The following is an 18,583-nucleotide window of genomic DNA, read 5'->3' as shown; positions in this document are numbered from 1 at the left end:
TAATTTAACCATCGGATTTCCCTTTTTATTTCAACTAAGACATTTATCATCTTTTCATTTACACTAGCACGTCTTATGGATTATCATGCAATGAATATCTAATTCTTATATATTCAAGAACATGAATTTTTAAGTATATTAAAAGTTTACTTTGGGTTATACGAACTTACCTCGTAGTAATTTCGGATTCGTGTCTCGGTTATTCTAAAACCTTTCTTTTTCCGCGGTTGACCTCCGAAATTGGTTCCTCGTGGTCTATATCAATAAAATTAGACTATTAATACATCATATTTTTCATTTTAGAATTAAAACTCACCCCCAGGCAAAATGACCATTTTGCCCCTAACCTTTTTCAATTTTTACAATTTAGTCCTAAGGTTCGTAGAATGAAATACATGTAATTCTTTGGCTTCCCAAGCCTAGTCGAATGTTATTCACAGTTATAGCAGCCCATGTTTTTCCTTCATTCTATATTTTTCTACCCATTTTCAAAATTTAACAATTTAGTCCTTAAAGCTATTTCCATGAAAACCCACTTAGTAAAAGTTGTTTACCATTCTTTAAACTCTCATATTCCTTTATAAATCATCAAAACACAAACAACTCATGAATGAGAAATTTTCTAAACATGAACCCTAGCATGAGATATGAGTAGAAATAGAAAGAGCATGTTAAGATGATCTCAAAAATACGAATAACATTAAAAACGGGGATAGGATTGACTTACTATCAAGCTTGAAATGTTGGAAAACCCTAGCTATGGAGACCCTTAGAATTTTGGCAGCATGGAGAAGAAAATGAGCTGATTTTAGCTTGATTTTTCCCTTTTGTATTTAGTTTATAACTAAATTACCAAAATGCCCTTCCTTACTAAACTTCCAAAATTTTCCATGCATGCCAATTTTTGTATAAAACTTATAAATTGAGTAAATTACTCTTTAAGGACCTCTAATTAATATTCCAAAGTAATTTCATACAAATTGCTTCTAGAACCCAAGTTTTGTAATTTATTCAAATTGGTCCGTAATTTTCAATTGGACACCTTTCACATAGAATTTCTTCATGAAACTTTAACACATACTTATTCTCATATCATAGACCTCGTAATGGTCATAAAATAATTATTTTAACATCAGATTTTTGGTTATAAAACCACTATTTTGACTAGGCCCTAATTTAGGATGTTACAACCCCGACTGCTTTCATCGGTTTCGTCCTCATGACTTGCCACTAATGATTATTCAGTCACATCTCCTCCATAATTTCATGAGTCACTTCAGGTGTTTTATTATTCAGAGTTCCACTAGCTGCTGCGTTGATTAGTTGTGTAACAGCCCATTTTTAGGTCAAATAAGAACAGTGGTTTCGGGACCACAAATTCGAAGTCAGAATATTTATTTTATTAATTCATATTTTTTTAAAGTATGATATAATTATTATATGAAATTTTCGTAAAGAAATTTTACTGTTTAAATGCTTAATTCGGTAAAAAGGACTAAATCGCATAACACGTAAAATTTGAGTTCTATTGTTTAAATGTATTAAATAGCTATGGATTATTAATATGGAAGTTCTTATTATTTAATTATTCCATTTATAATGTAAGTGGACATTCTTGGACATTGTTTAAATGATGTTTAAGTTATATTAACAAAGTTATAATGGTAAAATAGTTATAAATGTTATAATAAACAAAACCAAAAATTTATTTAATATCATCATCATCTTCCTTAGCCAAATTTGGAAAGAATAAAAGAAGAAACTCTAGGTTTTCATTCGGCTATGGTTCATTAGCTAATTAAGGTACGATTTTTGCTCGGTTTTTAATGATTTCTACATTTTTGAGCTCGTTGCAGCTTAATCTAGCTAGCCCAAACCTTCGTTTTTGAAACTGCTATAGATTTTGCGATATGCCATTGTTGAATATTTGGGTATTTTGAAGTTTCTTGTTAGATTATTGATTGTTGTAGTTGAAAATGTGCATAAAGTGAAAATATGGGATGCTATATAGTTATGAGAAATTCGGCTATACATGGATTAAGGGTAAATTGCATAAATTTGTCATTTTGTGTAAAAAGGACTAAATTGCAAAGTCGTCAAAAGTCTAGGGTAAATTTGTAATTTAGCCAAAATGAATGTTTTAGGATAAATTGAATTGAATGAAAGTTTGAATGAGCTAATTTGATATAATATAGATCAAGATAAGTCGAGATCGAGTTTAGATCAGGGAAAAGGAAAGAGCGACGAATAGCCAATGGTTTTATCCAAGGTTACGAGGTAAGTTCGTATAATTAGAATCAAACTTTTCTATACTTGTATTTGTTGAAATGAATGTATATAATTGAAATAATTAAGATATGAATGCCTTGATGATATATTATATTCATTACTAAGCCCCGTTTGAACTATATAAATTTATTGGATACGAGTGACATGTTACTGGGATTACCGAATTGGTCGAGCTTCTGCATTTGTTGCGGACTCACCATAACTCATATGAGCTTACTGATTCAGCTTGTAAGAGCTTACTGTTTCAGTTCATTGAAGCTTACCGATTCAGCTCGATAGAGCTTATGTTCAGCTCAATAGAGCTTACCATTTTCAGCTCAATAGAGCTTACTATTTACCAGCTCAAGAGGAGCTTACTAACCGTTACTCGAAAGAGCATGTATGATGATGAATTGATGGATTACTGGTATTGTTCACTCAACTATCCTTTGAAATACTAATAGGTCCAACGGGCCTAAATACTGTTTATACGGATATGTTACGAGTTATAAGTGATACTATTTTTATATGTATGATATGTGAATTTTGGAATAATACAAAGTATTGTATTAATGGATGGTTTATGTTTATGTTAAATGACTAATATGTGATGTTTATATGTGAATAGGTGATGATTAAATTGAATTGTTGGCATTTTTATTTATTGCTTGATTTTGTATAAATAGTAAGTTTAATTCTGAATTATACGGGCTTACTAAGCTATAAAGCCTACTCTGTTTCTTTTTCTATGTTTTATAGAGGCTCATTGCTCGCTTGTTTTGGACCAGTCGGAGTTACACATCACACTATCCAATTTTTGATTGGTATTTTGAACTTGTAAATATATGTAAATATGGCATGTATAGGCTAGTTTGAAAGAAGTAGTTATGTTTTGGTATCATAATTTTAGAATGATTTTGTATATAAGTTCAGCCATGTGATTTGGATTATTTTGGTATCATGTTTTGATTGCATATATGTGCTTAAATATGGTATGTTTTGGTATGGTAATGTTTGGATGAAAATATGCAAGTGAGGTATTGATATGAAATTGATAGATGAATGGATTATGCATGATGATGAATAAGTATTTGGGTATGAATTTGCTATGTTTTGATATGGCAAATATTGTGTAATGAAATGGTTATTTTGGTTGTCAATTAGGTTGCACAAATGTGGTCAATTATGCTTGTAATTGTTTGTGTATTTAGGGTGGCAATATGGTTTTGCAAATGGCCTATTTTTTTTTACACAGGCAGAGACACAGGTGTGTGTCTCAGCCGTGTGTGGCACACGGTTAAGTTACACGGCCGTGCGTCCCCTGGGATACCCTACAAATTAAGTCAATATACTCTACAGATTTGGCACGACTTAGACACATAGGCATGTCTATTGGTTGTTGTGTCACATGAGTTCACACACGGGCATGTGATTGACCGTGTGACATAAGTTAGTATACCCCCTATATGACACACGGCCTAGCGCACGGGCATGTAGTCGGCTGTGTGACCTAAGTCAGTTTCAACCATGGCCAAGGCACACGAGCGTGTCTCTGGCCGTGTGGTGCAAGTCAGTATGTATGCCCTATTTTCACATGGTCTAAGACATAGGCATGTCTATAAGCCGTGTGAGACACACGGCCTGTTCACATGGGCATGTGACACTTGAAAGGTTAAAAATTTTATAAGTTTCTGAAATTTTTATATGTTATCAATTTAGTCTCGAATGCATGATTATTGCTTTATATGCTTCATTTAAGTATATAATTAATGTGAATGAGTGATATTTATTGAAATGTAATGTTATTTGATAAATTATCATTTTGAACTGATTTATAAGTCCGGTAATGCCTCTTAACCTATTCCGACGACGTTTACAGGTTAGGGGTGTTACAAGTTGCCTAGTTGAAAGATTCAAACCATTGTAAAATGTTTGAACTTGTAGCCATATAGGTAACCCATGGTGAGGGCACCTTCTCAATATATCTTTATACCTCTCCCATGCATCATATAACATCTCTAAATCGATCTGCACAAAGGAAGAGATGTCATTCCTCAACTTGGCCGTCTTATGCAATGGGAAGTATTTCAGTAGAAAGTTCCCGGTCATTTGATCCCATGTAGTGATGAAACCTTATGGTAAAGAGTACAACCACTACTTAATTTTGTTCCTCGATGAGAAAGTGATCAACCGTAGGCGAATGACATTGTCAGTGACGCCATCAATTTTTAATGTATCGCTGATCTCCAGAAAGTTGGCGAAATGAGTATGTAGATCTTCGTCTTGCAAACCATCAAACTGAACAAATTGTTTCATCATCTAGATAGTGTTCGGTGTTAGTTCGAAATTATTTACAACAACAGTGGGTCTCACAATAATCGATTCAGCCTAAGTTAAAGTGGGCTTGGCATAATTTTACATAGTACAAGGAACATGATCTGGATTTACAAGATTTGCTATAACTGTAAGAGGTAGTTGATTATTCTGATTATCACCCATGTTGATGTGACCATAGCTCGAGAAATTACCACCGAACCCATTGAGCTGCCACAAGGACCTATAACTCGATTTCAAGCTAAGAGGTTTCAAGATGCGTTAGCAAGCTATGTTGATCGAGCTTGGGGAGAGCAAGTAGCCAAATCCATTGAACATGCTTGGATCAACTCAATAGGCATCCCTTGCAATTTATTACAAGCTGAATTTTACTTTTAATTGAACTCATCTTAGTTATTAATTGTGTTGCTAGAATAAACGCTTATCTTAGTTAATTTAGTTGCTGGAATAATTTAATGTGTTTAATGTGTTTAATGTCTAATTAATGTGTTTAATGTGTTTAATGTGTTTAATGTGTTTCAATGTGTTTGTTAAATGAATACTTGTAGGTGACTATTCAGCTAGAATCGATTACAAACAAGGGGTGGTTACAAAGTGTTAAATGTGACTATTTAGTTGGAATCGGTTATAAACAATGGGTTGTTACAACATTTAAAGAGGAGCATTATTCACCATTTAAATTCAGCAGCCTATTCCTCTTCTCCAATGAGCTGTTCAAGAATAATAATGGACAAATGACTGATTACACATTCCATAACTGATTGCCTCTTAATGATCATACCATGGTCTGTTTGAGTGCCTAAAATGTTATCTATATTGCTGGTGTCTATTCGGTTGCCCAAGTCTTCAAGTTCAATTAAATCAACTAAATTGGAACATTAAATCATGTTGATAGTTGCTGTTACTTAGTCCTAGAGATTTCAAGAGTTTGTACTTAGTGATTAAGTTTCATTTTAGCTCATAACCACTCATTAAAGCTGAATTCAAGTGACTTTTCGGCTAGGTCCCTTATAGCACTATAAATATTTTGTAATCAGTTTGTTTAAAGGACTTTTGGCTGAACTTATGTTAAAATTTGAAACTTGTGAGATTTCCAATTCTCCTTGTTCTTTCAGGATTAAATTAACTTATCAAGTATTCTTGTGGTGTCAACCTGTTCTCTGTTAAACTGAACTTATCACCTTTGGTGTGGCGTTCATATACCTTTGGTTCCTATCACATTTTATAGCGGGTCAAGGTTTTGTGCTAGTTTCCCTAAACCAAATTCACCTCAAACCTATTTTGAGTTTCGAGTCAACAATCACATTATTGTTGGTTCATTCTCCGGCCTTAATTGAATTACCTATCTTTGCTTAACCATTTCGTAACCTTGTTTTAAGCTTATTTCTTTCTCCTTATTAGTCCATTTTGATTAAACCTAATTCATTTCGAAAACGATGCAACTCTTACTCAAATTCACTATTGGGCAACAAATACGACTCGAGACATCTACAATCGAGTTCCTATTATTTGGTATTAGAGCTAGTGAAATTGGAGTAAGAATCAACGCTCTCGGCACAACGGTATTGTAGATTCAATAAAAAATTGTGAATTAAAAAGTACTTATTGTAACTAGCATATATTGTAAGTGCAAAAAAAATCGAAATTAAAAAAAAAGTGTTCAAGTTCTTGTTGCTGAATTGAAATTCTACTTGCTGCCTGAAACATCCATTCAATATCCTACTATTCGGCCACACTCAGCCCTTTCCATTTCCTTGTTTCAAGCCTACCCTCTTTGTCCTACAACATTCCTACCAAAACCATACATCAATTTTTCTAGCCGACCCACAATGACTGCTTCTAAGTCTAACTAGTCCCTTTAAGAACTTAGAGAGGCAGAGTGAGAGAAAAAAGGCTCGAGGGTTGTGAGTTCATCTGAGTGAAGAAAAAGCCAAGTGAGTGTTATTTCTTTGTGAGAGAATTTGTGAGGATTTTTTGTGAGTACCTAAAATGTCCCAAAGTCCGGAAAGAAATCCAAACAAGGGAGTTGGGATCCGACCTGTAAGAAACGTTCAAGGAGCCGTGCCAAATCTCACTCTTCAAGCATTCATACGAGAAATGAAACAGTTATTCGATCGTAAACTTGAACCAATCGAAGATCGATTATTTCAAGTGGAAACACGAGAACAGCACGAGGTAAGTTTGAAAGTTGCAAGACGAGGGCATGAACGTCCAATCCAAGATCCCTATGAAGCGAGTGATCAAGAAAGTGATCATTCATTTGCCCAAAGTGTACATCAACAAGGCCGCGCAACGAAATCAGGGCCTTAGAGATCGAGACCGTCCCAGTGACAACTTTAAGAATATTAAGATGTCGATTCCACCATTCCAAGGTAAGAATGACCCCGAAGCTTATTTGGAGTGGGAAAAGAAGATTAAGCTTATTTTCGAATGCCACAATTATTCGGAGAGCAAAAAGGTGAAGCTCGCGGCAATCGAGTTCTCGGATTATGCCATTTATGGTGGGACTAGCTTGTAACGAGTCGAAGACAAAATGTTGAAAGACCAATCTCTACTTGGGCTGAAATGAAGTCGGTTATGCAAAAATGATTTATTCCTTCATACTACCATCGGGATCTTTATCAACAACTTCAAAACCTTACCCAAGGCAATAGAAGCGTTGAAGGCTATTATAAAGAAATAAAGATAATAATGATCCGAGCTGATATCGAGAGGCGACAATGGCTAGATTCCTTGTGGGTCTAAACTGTGACATCGCCAACATAGTTGAATTACATTTCTATGTTGAAGTGATGGACATCATTCACATGGCGATAAAATTTGAAAAATAACTCAAACGAAAAGGATTTAGTCGATCCTACACCAATCCCTCCACTAACAAGTGGAGCCAATGAGTCAATAAACTCCCTATTCGAACAAAGAAGCCAATTGTAGCAGCTAAATCCAACCACCCCAGTGGCGAGTCAAGTCAGAATAAAAATGAGCAGTGCCAAATCGCGTGAGAGACAAAAATGTTTCCAGTGTGAAGGTCGGGGGCACATAGCTAGCTAATGTCCCAATCGATGAGTTATGGTGGTAAGGGTTGACGGCGAAATTGAATCCGAGGAAGAAGATGAAAATGAGCCTGAAAAGCCATCCGATGATGATGATGATGATGAAGATTTGGAGCTTCCGATTGAAGGCAGGATCCTTGTGGTGAAAAGAAGCCTTAACATTCAAAGTGCTGAAATCGAACAACAACGGGAAAATATTTTCCACACCCGGTGCCACATTCAAGGCAAGGTATGTACCATGATTATTGATGGAGGAAGTTGTACTAATGTAGCAAGTACCATGCTGATTGACAGGCTTGGGTTAGTCACGACCAAACACTCGAATCCGTACAAGCTACAATGGTTGACTGATGGAGGACAACTTAAAGTGACAAAGTAAGCTGTTGTAGCCTTTTCCATTGGAAAATATCAAGATAAAGTGGTATGTGACGTGGTCCCAATGCATGTGGGACACCTTCTTTTGGGGTGTCCATGGAAGTTTGATCGGTGTACAATTCATGACGGATACACCAATCGTTACACATTTAAGTATCTAGGGAAAAATGTAACCCTAGCCCCACTTACCCTGAAACAATTGTATTAAGATCAAATGAAGTTAAAAGAGTCTATAGAAAAATCAAAAGAAAAAGGGCAAGAGAAAAAGAAAAGAAACACTAGAAAAAGAAAGAAACAAGTGAGAGAGTGGAGGTAAAAGCACGAGAGGAAAAAGGAAGTCAAAAAGAAAATAAGAGTGATAAAATAAATGTATTTGTGAGGGAAAGAGAAATAAGAAAATCTTTGTTAATGTTCCAATCTGTGCTTGTACTTATGTACAAGGAGTGTTTATTCGATGCTAACGAACTTGATAACTCTTTCCCGTTGTCTGTTGTTTCATTACTTCAGGAATTCGAAGACGTTTTTCCGGAAAAAGTGCCTAGTGGGTTACCTCCTTTTTGAGGAATCGAACACCAAATAGACTTTCTTCCCAGGGCTATAATTCCAAATCGACCAGCTTACCGAAGCAGTCCCGAGGAAGCCAAGGAGTTGCAATGAGTAGCGGAATAAATGGATAAAAGTTATATAAGGGAGAGTCAAAGTCCATGTGCGGTACCCGTTTTGTTGGTGCCTAAAAAGAATGGATCGTGGAGGATGTCGTAGATTGCTGAGCCATCAACAAGATTACTGTCAAATACTGTCATCCCATCCCTAGCCTCGATGATATGTTAGACAAGCTTAGCAGTGCTAAATTGTTCTCTAATCGGTTTGTGGTAGTGTTCATCGACGACATATTGGTTTATTCAAGGACTGAGAAGGAGCATAACGAGCACCTTAGGATTATTCTTCAGATTTTAAAGGAAAAGCAACTCTATGCTAAGTTCAGCAAGTGCGAGTTCTGGTTATGTGAATAACTTTTCTGGGTCATGTTGTTTCTGCTGAGGGGATTCGAGTGGATCCTCAAAACATTGAGGCTATATTGGATTGGAAGCATCCTAAGAATGTATCTGAGGTCCGCAGCTTTTTGAGACTGGCAAGTTATTATCGACGATTTGTGGAAGGCTTTTCACTGATTGCAGCACCCTTAACTAAGCTGCTAATAAGGGTGTACCATTTTTTTGGTCTGATGCGCAACAGGAGAGCTTTGAGAAGCTCAAGATTGTACTGACTGAGTCTCCTGTTCTGATTCAACTAGAACCTGGAAAGGAGTTTACGGTTTATAGTGATACATCACATGTCGGTTTGGGATGTATGTTGATGTAGGATGGTAAGGTGGTAGCATATGTGTCACGTCAGCTTAAGACGCATAAGGCGAACTACCCGACGTACAATTTGGAATTGGCCGCCATAGTTTTTGTTTTGAAAATTTGGAGGCACTATCTGTATAATGAGAAGTTTTTCATCTACACTAATCACAAGAGCCTCAAGTACCTCCTTACTCAGAAGGAGCTGAATCTTAGGCAACGTAGATGGGCTAAGTTGCTTAAGGATTACGACTGTACCATTGAGTACAATCCGGGCAAGGCTAATGTGGTGGCCCATGCATTGAGCTGTAGGGCTATGATAGATCTGAGAGCGATGTTTGCTCGACTTAGCCTATTCGACGATGAGAGTTTGTTGGTTGAGCTACAAGTCAAACTAGCTTGGATCGAGCAGATTAACAGTAAACAGCTGGAGGATGGGTCTTTGGATATTCGATTCCGACTGATTGAGAGTGGTAGCACTACGGACTTTGGGTTGAACTCTAAGGGTATGTTGTGTTTTCGAGGTAGGATATGTGTGCCGAATGATTCTGATTTAAGATAGTCTATACTGAGAGAGGCGCATGTAGCCTTTACGCTATGCACCCTGGTGGGAGTAAGATGTACTGAGATCTTCAACGGTTGTATTGGTGGCCATGATTGAAGCAAAAGGTTACTGATTTTGTGGTTAGATGTCTGATATGCTAGCAAGTTAAGGCTAAGCATCAATTGCCTTCGGGTTTGCTACAGCCGGTTAAGATTCTGTTATAGAAATGGAAACGAGTAACGATGGATTCGTTAGTGGGTTCCTTTTAACACCCACTAAGAAGGATTTAGTGTGGGTCATCATGGATAGATTGACCAAGTCTACACACTTCGTACCGGTTGGAATAGATTATTTTTTGCAGAAGTTAGCAAAGCTTTATATTTCTAAGATAGTGAGACTGCATGGAGTACAGGTTTCGATTATCTCTGATAGGGATTCTCGCTTCACGTCTCAGTTTTAAAAGAAACTACATAAGGCTCTAGGTTCAATGTTGGACTTTATTACTGCGTTCTATCCTCAGACCGATGGTCAATCAAAGAGGGTGATTCAGATACTGGAGGATATGTTGAGGAGTTGTACTATCAATTTTCGAGGCAGTTGGGAGGAGTATCTACAGCTAACAGAGTTCGCCTATAATAGCAGCTTCTAGTCTAGTATTTAGATAGCACCTTACGAAGTCCTGTATGGTCGTAAGTGTCGCACTCCCCTATGTTGGACTGAGTTAGGTAAACGTTCAGTTTTTGGTCCTGAATTAGTTTCTGAGACTGAGAATAAGGTTCGACTATTTAGGGATTGTCTGAAGGTGGTTTCTGATAGAAGAAGTCTTATGCGGATCTAAGGAGACGCAAAATTAAGCATTCTATGGGGGATTTCGTATTTGTCAAGGTCTCGTAATGGAAAAAGATTCCAAGGTTCGGTCGTAAGGACAAGCTGAGCCCTAGGTTTATTGAGCCGTATCGGATTCTGAAATGAGTAGGACTGGTCGCTTGTTAGTTGGAGCTACCTCTAGAGTTAGACCGTATTCACGATGTGTTCCATGTCTCGATGTTAAGGTGTTACCACTCTGATCCCATGCATACTGTCCCTGTTGAGCAGATTGGGGTTAGGCCAAACTTGACCTTTGAGGAGGAGCTGGTTCAGGTTCTGGATCGTGATGTTAAGGTTCTGAGGAAGAAGTCTATTCCACTAGTGAAGGTTCTGTGATGTAATCATAGCACTGAGGAAGCTACTTGAGAACCTGAAGATATGATGCGTTAGTAGTATCCTCACCTTTTCTGACCAGGTAAATTTCGAAGACAGAATTTTCTTTTAGGGGGTAGAGTTGTAATGCCCCAAAATTTTTATTTTTTGTTATTGTGAAAATGTGACACAAATATGCATCTGATTCAATGATTAAGTGTTCTGGATGTGTGTGTAAGGTCCCAAGTTCAAGCCATGTCTTTGGCAAAATTCTGGTATTTTTCTGAATAAAGCGTAAACCCTGCTCAGTAGGCTTAAGTTTAAGTATTTGTAAGTACATGTCAAAATAGGCTTGTTGGTCTGGTGGTTAAGTGAAATATTAGTATGCTGGAGGTCTGGTGTTCAAATCCCTGCGTGGGTAAGGTGGAATACTTTTGCTAAGTTTGATGGTTGGGAGTTTAAGTTGTACTAAAAATCTGAGTAGTGGGTGGTTGAGATAGAATAGGTAATGAGATTTAAGTTATCAGCTTCCCAAAATTCTCTTTGCAGAAAAATTGATTATCTCCCCTTTCATCGCTTTTTCCTTTTTCTTCTTTTTTTTTCGTTTCCTCTTTTTAATTGCCAAAACTCTACCTTTCTTCCACTCTCCATTCACGCTTGATAGGTAAGTTTGGAAGGTTCGGTTTCCATTTTTTTGATGAATCATTTTGCTAAGGGTCTTTTTTGGTGTTTAGGAGATACTCGAGGGGCTGAGGGTCTGGAATCGTCGCAGTAGGTGCGTGGAATTTCCATTGTTCAAGCGAAGGTAACGCTTTCCATTGGTTTGGGAGTTGGTTTTCATCTTGTGTTTTCGTTTACGAATCGGGTTGAATGAGTAATTGATGAGTTACTGGTCAATTTTAGGTTCTCGAGTGCCTGGAGAACGTTTTAGCATCAAAACATACCAGGTGTGTACCCGTAACGCAGAAAACGGGGTTAGGCAAAAAGCCAAAAAACCCCACTGTCGACACCACACAGGTATGTGGTCACCCGTGTGGTAGGGCGTGTGCCCTATCTTTTGAATAATTTGATGTTAACTGTTTGTCCTCCTCATGATTGAACCTCCCAATGCCTGATAACAAATGTTCAAAAAGACCCCTTTGTTCTGTCGAGAATAATTATTGAAAATAAGAACGAGCGACTCCCTCTATTTCCTGTAAGGCCTCCGTTTCCCTGCCATCTTCAGTTTGCAGCTTGCTACTACAATTTTTTTCTTACATTGTGTTGCTTGGATGTGAAAAAATGATGTATTTCTGTCTCCAAATTTCAAAAATGATGTATTTCTGTCTCCAAATTTCAACCAATTCAGTCTGGCCCTCTGTTCCCAATACCGTTCATCCTTCTCGATTTCAAAATTTAATTGTATTTTTGTATCAATCAGCTCAGCTAAATTATTATCTTCTCTATCAGCATCATATAATTCTGATAACTTAGCCGTAAGAGCCTTCATCTTCTTCTTTTGGTTCATTTGAATCTGTCTATCCCACTTGGCCAAGCCTTTATTCATATTTTCTAGCTTTTACATTAGATCTCCTGAAGACATCTCCCAGATTCTATTAACCCCACTAAGAAAAGATTCCTCTAGCACCCATCAGGCTTCAATTTTGAAAATTTTGTTCTTCAAGCTTCCCCCTACAATGCTTGTATCAGTTAAAAGAGGACAATGATCTGAGAAAGAATACACTAAATGTTTCATTTTCACCTTCGGGAACATGGATATCCAGCTCACATTGGCCACTCCTCTATCCAACCATTCTCGAATATTCGTCTCTGAAAAGTTGCCTGTTTCCCACATGAACCATCTACCAGAATATCCTATATCAGACAATTGACAATCCTCCAAAGTTCTTCGAAATAGATTCATTCTCCTTTCATCACTAGGTAGTCCTCCCTTTTTTTCAGATCCATACATTATTTCATTGAAATCCCCATAAATAAACCAAGGGACGTCATCAGCAACATTTAGAATTTTCAAAACATCCCATGATTCATTCCTGTCTTATGCATAAGGGGACCCATAAAAACCTGTAAATCTCCATTTTACTCCTAATTCGTTATCCTTGATATCAACATCAATGTGTCTCTTTGAATAACAACGAAGTATGACCAAAACATCCAATCTCCATGCCAAACATAAGCCTCCTCTACTACCCTCTGAATCAACCTCAACACCATGCCCAAAACTGTATTTTCGGCACACCCCTTCCATCTGTCTCTTACCAAGCTTTGTCTTCATAAAGAAGTCAATTTGGGGATTGTGTGTCTTCAGCAGATGTCGAAGTCTGTGAATTGTCCGCAGCATCACGGCCTCCCCAAACCACGGATATTCCAACTTAAGATTTTTATTGCGACCAGTCGGCTTGCCTCTTGGCAGCTACCGATGATAATTGGTTAGATTCCATCAATCTCCTGCTCCTTACCATTAAGCAGTTCATGTCTTCTCTCTCCGAGAATCCGTCCCTCAGTCATCTGGTTCTCTTCTTTCCCTCTTCTCCAATTAGGACACATCCTCCAAGTCATGCTCTATCCTTGTTTGCATCAATTCTGACAGTATATTTTCCTTCTGACTGTCAAGAGATAAGGATCCCCCTTCCATATTAAATCCCAATACTGGATCAATAACCTTTCCACTCTTTCCATTATTATCCGCATTCCATATTCGATTTCTTAGAACCCAATTGCTTCTCTTATCCCCTTCGCGATGTTCTTCATCTTCCCCTCGAAGCCAGATACTGTTCATTGACAAGGCTCTACATGATTGGGCACGCAAAGACAAATCCCACCCTAATTCAGCAATTTCCAACCCAAGCAACATCTTAGCTTCACAAAACGAGTCGCTATGCCCCAAGCATCCACAGTAGAAACAGAACAGAGATAATCGCTCATACTTAAATCTAACATATGAACATCTTCCATTAAACATAACCTATTTTTTCCTTTTCAATGGTCGTCTGATATCTATCTGGGCCCTTATACGCATGTAATTACGATTCTCCTTCCCTACATTTGCACCATCATATTCGAAAAAATTCCTCAAGAAGTTACCCAATTGTACTGCTAATTTTTCAGAAAATAAACCAACAGGGACATCATGAATTTGTATCCAAAAAGGGGTAAATATTAATGGCACTTTTAACGAGTCCTCCCCCCATTGTAATTTATAAAGAACCAACAAGTGATTATTAAAAGTCCAAGGTGAGCCCTTTATAACCCGCTCCACATCCATTATATTATAAAATTGGAATAAATACCTTTTGTCTCCCAAATCTCGAATCTGAACTCCACGGCCCAGATGCCACAAATTTGCCATCGTGCTTTTCATGGCCAGGAAGTGGATTATACTGGCCATTAGAAAGCAACCTACCAGTTGGAACTCACTCCTTTCTCTTCCTGAGATTGGATCCATTGGAATTTCAAAAATTTCATCCTCTTCTTCATTAAGTGTCAGAGCTGCTAATTCGGTTTCCATTGTTACAGGTATCGACCACAAAACTAGAGAATCTTCAATTCAAGCAGAGACTAAAGACTAATTCGCGAGCAAGACTTACGAAAGTATGAAAGAACGCCAGAAACAAAAGACAAGAAACAAGAAAACCTAGATATTCATGCCAGCGACAGCATACTTTTGACTCAAATTCAATTTAAATAAATATAAAATGTCTTAAATTTAATTATTAAATATGTATAATATTAAATAAAAAATTTTTAGAATACAGAAAAAAAAGGAAAAAAATTGTTAATAAATTATACAAAAATTTTGTTAACTATAGGAGTTGTTGACTAACCATGAGTAGCTCAAGTTTTCATTCTAGTTACTTGAAGAATTGTTTGAAATATAATTTTTTTTAATAATCTTATTATAAGTTCTGATTATATTTTTTCTTTTTGATACAATGTTTAGAACTATTCATAGTCCCTTCCGTATTTATAAAAAATGAGGATAATGTGCTTCAACACACTCAAATCCATATCCTCCTGCATTGACAACAATACCCATACTAATTGAGTTAAGATTCAATAGGCCATTATTTAAAATATAATTGAAATATTTGATTGAGTGTTGAAAAGTCAAGTGACTGAAATCAAACCCCGGCAATCTATAATACCAAAAAAAATCATTTTACTTACTCAATTTATATGGTAATGAATTATTATAGTAACTCTACAAAGATCATTTTTTTAAATGATAATTTATTTAGTGAATATGAGCATTCCTCGAAAAACAATTGAAAATTGATAATTTATAGATAAACGTATTTACGGATGAAATTAGATCGGATAAAAGTGGAATGTATTTTTTAAAGTCAAATTAATATTGTAAGTAAAAAAGTCGTATTAATATTTCATATTTTGATAGGTTGAACTTCGGAAAAACTTTATTAATATATTAGAAATTTTGTATCTATTTTATTATTGAAGTACATAAATGTATATTTATTTATAACATGATTGATTAAGTTGGTGTTACAAGTAAACTTGAAATCACTTAAATTGTGAAAATTATTTCAAAGCCCTTTTTAATAAAGGATAAAATATTTGTAAATAGAATTTAAATATTTTTTTCCTTTCACCTACATAGTTTTTAATTATAAGATATGTATTTATTTCTTTTGTTGATGAAAGAGATCACAATTTATACTTTAAAAAATTAAAATAATATCTTAAATTTATCAAATATCACTTAAGCATTCCTGGGTTTAAGATTAAAATCTTTTTGATAAATTATTTTATAGAATTATAAGAAGAAATAGCTAAAATTAATCATGTATCCATGTTGAACAATTCATCACATACTTTCAAATCCTACTAACAAAAAAACAAAATTATTAATTTCCAACATGTCCAATAGCATAACTCATACAATCAGTTGTAGACTTAAAATTCAACATCATTATTAATACAATAAACAAGTGTCCTTTTCCAAACTATCACTTGAAAGCTAAAAAAAACAAATGTTTCATTACTAGCTTTTTTAGCTTATTTGTAGATACAAAACATTAATAAAGAAGCACTTTTCCTGAACTAAGCCTCTCAAGTCCATCCTTATGGCATCTAAGGTACCTACAACATAAGAAAACCAAGTAATCTTTTATTCTTTCTTTATTTCGTTTGAACATAATATTTATCTCAAAAGTAGGGGAAATGTTCATTAAGATGATATTATTACCTGTTGATGAGCAACATATTTAAGTTTGAACCTCTCTAAGTGATCGAGTTGGATAAAGCTTGTTCCTAATAGAACAAAGCTTGATAAAAACATCACTCATGTCCATACGTTCGCTTGGTGATTCAAAAGAACAAGCAAGTCCTATATCAAGTATAGTAGTCAAGCACTAAAAATGTCTATCATTTTTCAAGTTGTTCACACTAAGAATAATGTCGGCAATTGTTCCTCTTCTGACTCTCTCTTGAAATAACATGGGATTTATAATCTCGATCATTTGTTCAAGCAAAGCTGCCTCAACAAAGTTGTGAATACTTAAACCTTCTTTGAACCTTTCATCGTTTGGCATTTTTCCAGTAAACATCTCCAACAAAAGGATACCATAGCTATACACGTCAGCTTTTGTTGACAACTTGCTTCCCATGCCATATTCTACAATTAAATCGTCACAAATTATATACAAAAATAATTGTAGCGAAAGCTATAGAATATTAAAAAAATTGATTTTAAGTTGTATGTTTTGCTTTTAAAAAATGGAAGAAATGAACCAAGTGAACTGACCTAGTGGAGCATAACCAACAGTTCCTCTTAACCCAAGGGAGCTAAACTGATTAGTAGAATAGTTAAGCTTGTCTTCAAAAAAGATTTTTTCTAAGTTGAAGTCACTTATATGACTGTTAGAGTATGTGAATATGTTAGGAAAGTTGTTAGTCAGTTATCAAGACTGGTATATTGTTATAGGTTAATTAGCAGAAATTAGCCTATTTTCCTCATGTATATAAACCTCATCTCTATACTGATACAAACAGATTATGAATACAAAACTATTTCAGTCATTTCTTTCAATCTTTTCAATTTTATAGAGTTACTAACATGGTATCAATTGCCTGAGTTCTGGAGGTCATTCTGCTGTCGATCCATGGAAAATTCTACTGATTTCACTGTTGACCGTGGCAGTCCTGCATTTTTCAGCTCTCGTTTGATTCAAACTTTTCCTCGTCACCATACGGTAATGTTGGATGAGGGGAAATTTGTGCAATGGCAATAGCATGTCCGTTCAATAACCGAAGATTATGAACTATTAGGGTTTTTAGAAAGGGCATTACCTATTCCTCAACAGTTCATCTCTTCTCTAGATGGAATTCTAAATCCAAATCCTAATGCGTCTCTGTTTGTTTAGTAAGATAAACTTCTTACTTCTTGGCTCCTTTCTACAATTAGTCATTCCTTATTGTCTTGTTTTACAGCCGCAAAATCGGCATGTGTCGTCTAGAGTACTACGAATCGTCTCTTTGCCGCTACTACTGGAGCCAAGGTGTCACGTATTAGACACGAGTTAGACTCCATTAAAAAAGGGACATTGTCTATTAAAAAATATGTGGCGAAGATACAAAATACTTGCACCTTGCTTGAAGCATTCGGATCTGTGGTTCTAGAGGTAGACAAGGTCAAAATTATTCTTACCAGACTCTCATCAGAGTTTGACGTAGTTCTTACTCTGGCTTCTTTTTGTGTGACTTTCTTCCTCTAAAGAAGGTTATCGATGTACTCATGGAATTTGAGAGCCTTCAGGCTCGTGCGATGACCGATGCGTCCTTCCACACTCATTTGGTGGAGGCTACCTTATCGACACCGGTGGCAAAGCCCGTACGTGGTGGTTGTCCACCATCTTCTGGTCGTGGGCGAGGGTTCGAACCTCAGCTTCAATGTCAGATTTGTAGTACGTATGAAAATGTGGCGCAAAAGTGCTATTATCGGTTTGATCGTGATTATGGTGGCTCATCCACTCCGACCATGGCTCCGAAACTATCTAGACAGGCTGGTTACGAATCATACGATAATGTGGTGGCTCACCTAGCTAGTATTCGTCAATAGGTGGTGGTCTAGGACTGTACTCGGGTCCGTCAATGGTGCATCCATTCGCATCTACTTGGGATAGGAGGCTTCCAAATTTTGCTATGGTAAATCAGTCATCTACTAGGGTTCATACTTTTTTTAATGGTTGTGATATTGGTGCAGGCCAACACAGACAATCAGTCTGGCCAAATGCTGGAGTAGGCCCTTATTTTGGCGCAAATATGCCACCTTCCATGGGTCCACATTATGGGCCTTCCTCTCTTGGGCTTGTTGGTGCTCATAGATCGCCCACCTCATCTCATGGTGTTGGACCATATAGTAGGCCGACACCTACGGATCTGATTCTTGGCCAATCTTCTGGGCTGAACGCCAATTTGGTTGGGTTTGAAAATGCTGGTAATTTTTTGGCACAAAATCATGGGTACAA

At 36.5% G+C, this 18,583-nt stretch overlaps 1 non-coding gene across 1 annotated transcript; it reads left to right on the top strand.

Moving 5' to 3' along the window:
* Positions 1-4,222: 4,222 nt before the first annotated feature.
* On the top strand, positions 4,223-4,329 carry LOC121209053 (small nucleolar RNA R71). The gene has a single exon (XR_005904171.1). It is a non-coding gene; the product is annotated as a small nucleolar RNA R71 (small nucleolar RNA).
* The last annotated feature ends 14,254 nt before the right edge of the window (positions 4,330-18,583 follow it).

Source organism: Gossypium hirsutum, chromosome A10 (assembly GCF_007990345.1).
Source record: "Gossypium hirsutum isolate 1008001.06 chromosome A10, Gossypium_hirsutum_v2.1, whole genome shotgun sequence".
In the NCBI taxonomy this organism is placed as follows: domain Eukaryota; kingdom Viridiplantae; phylum Streptophyta; class Magnoliopsida; order Malvales; family Malvaceae; genus Gossypium; species Gossypium hirsutum.
The sequence above is the reverse complement of the archived record's forward strand: the minus strand, read 5'-3'. Positions and strand labels throughout refer to the sequence as shown.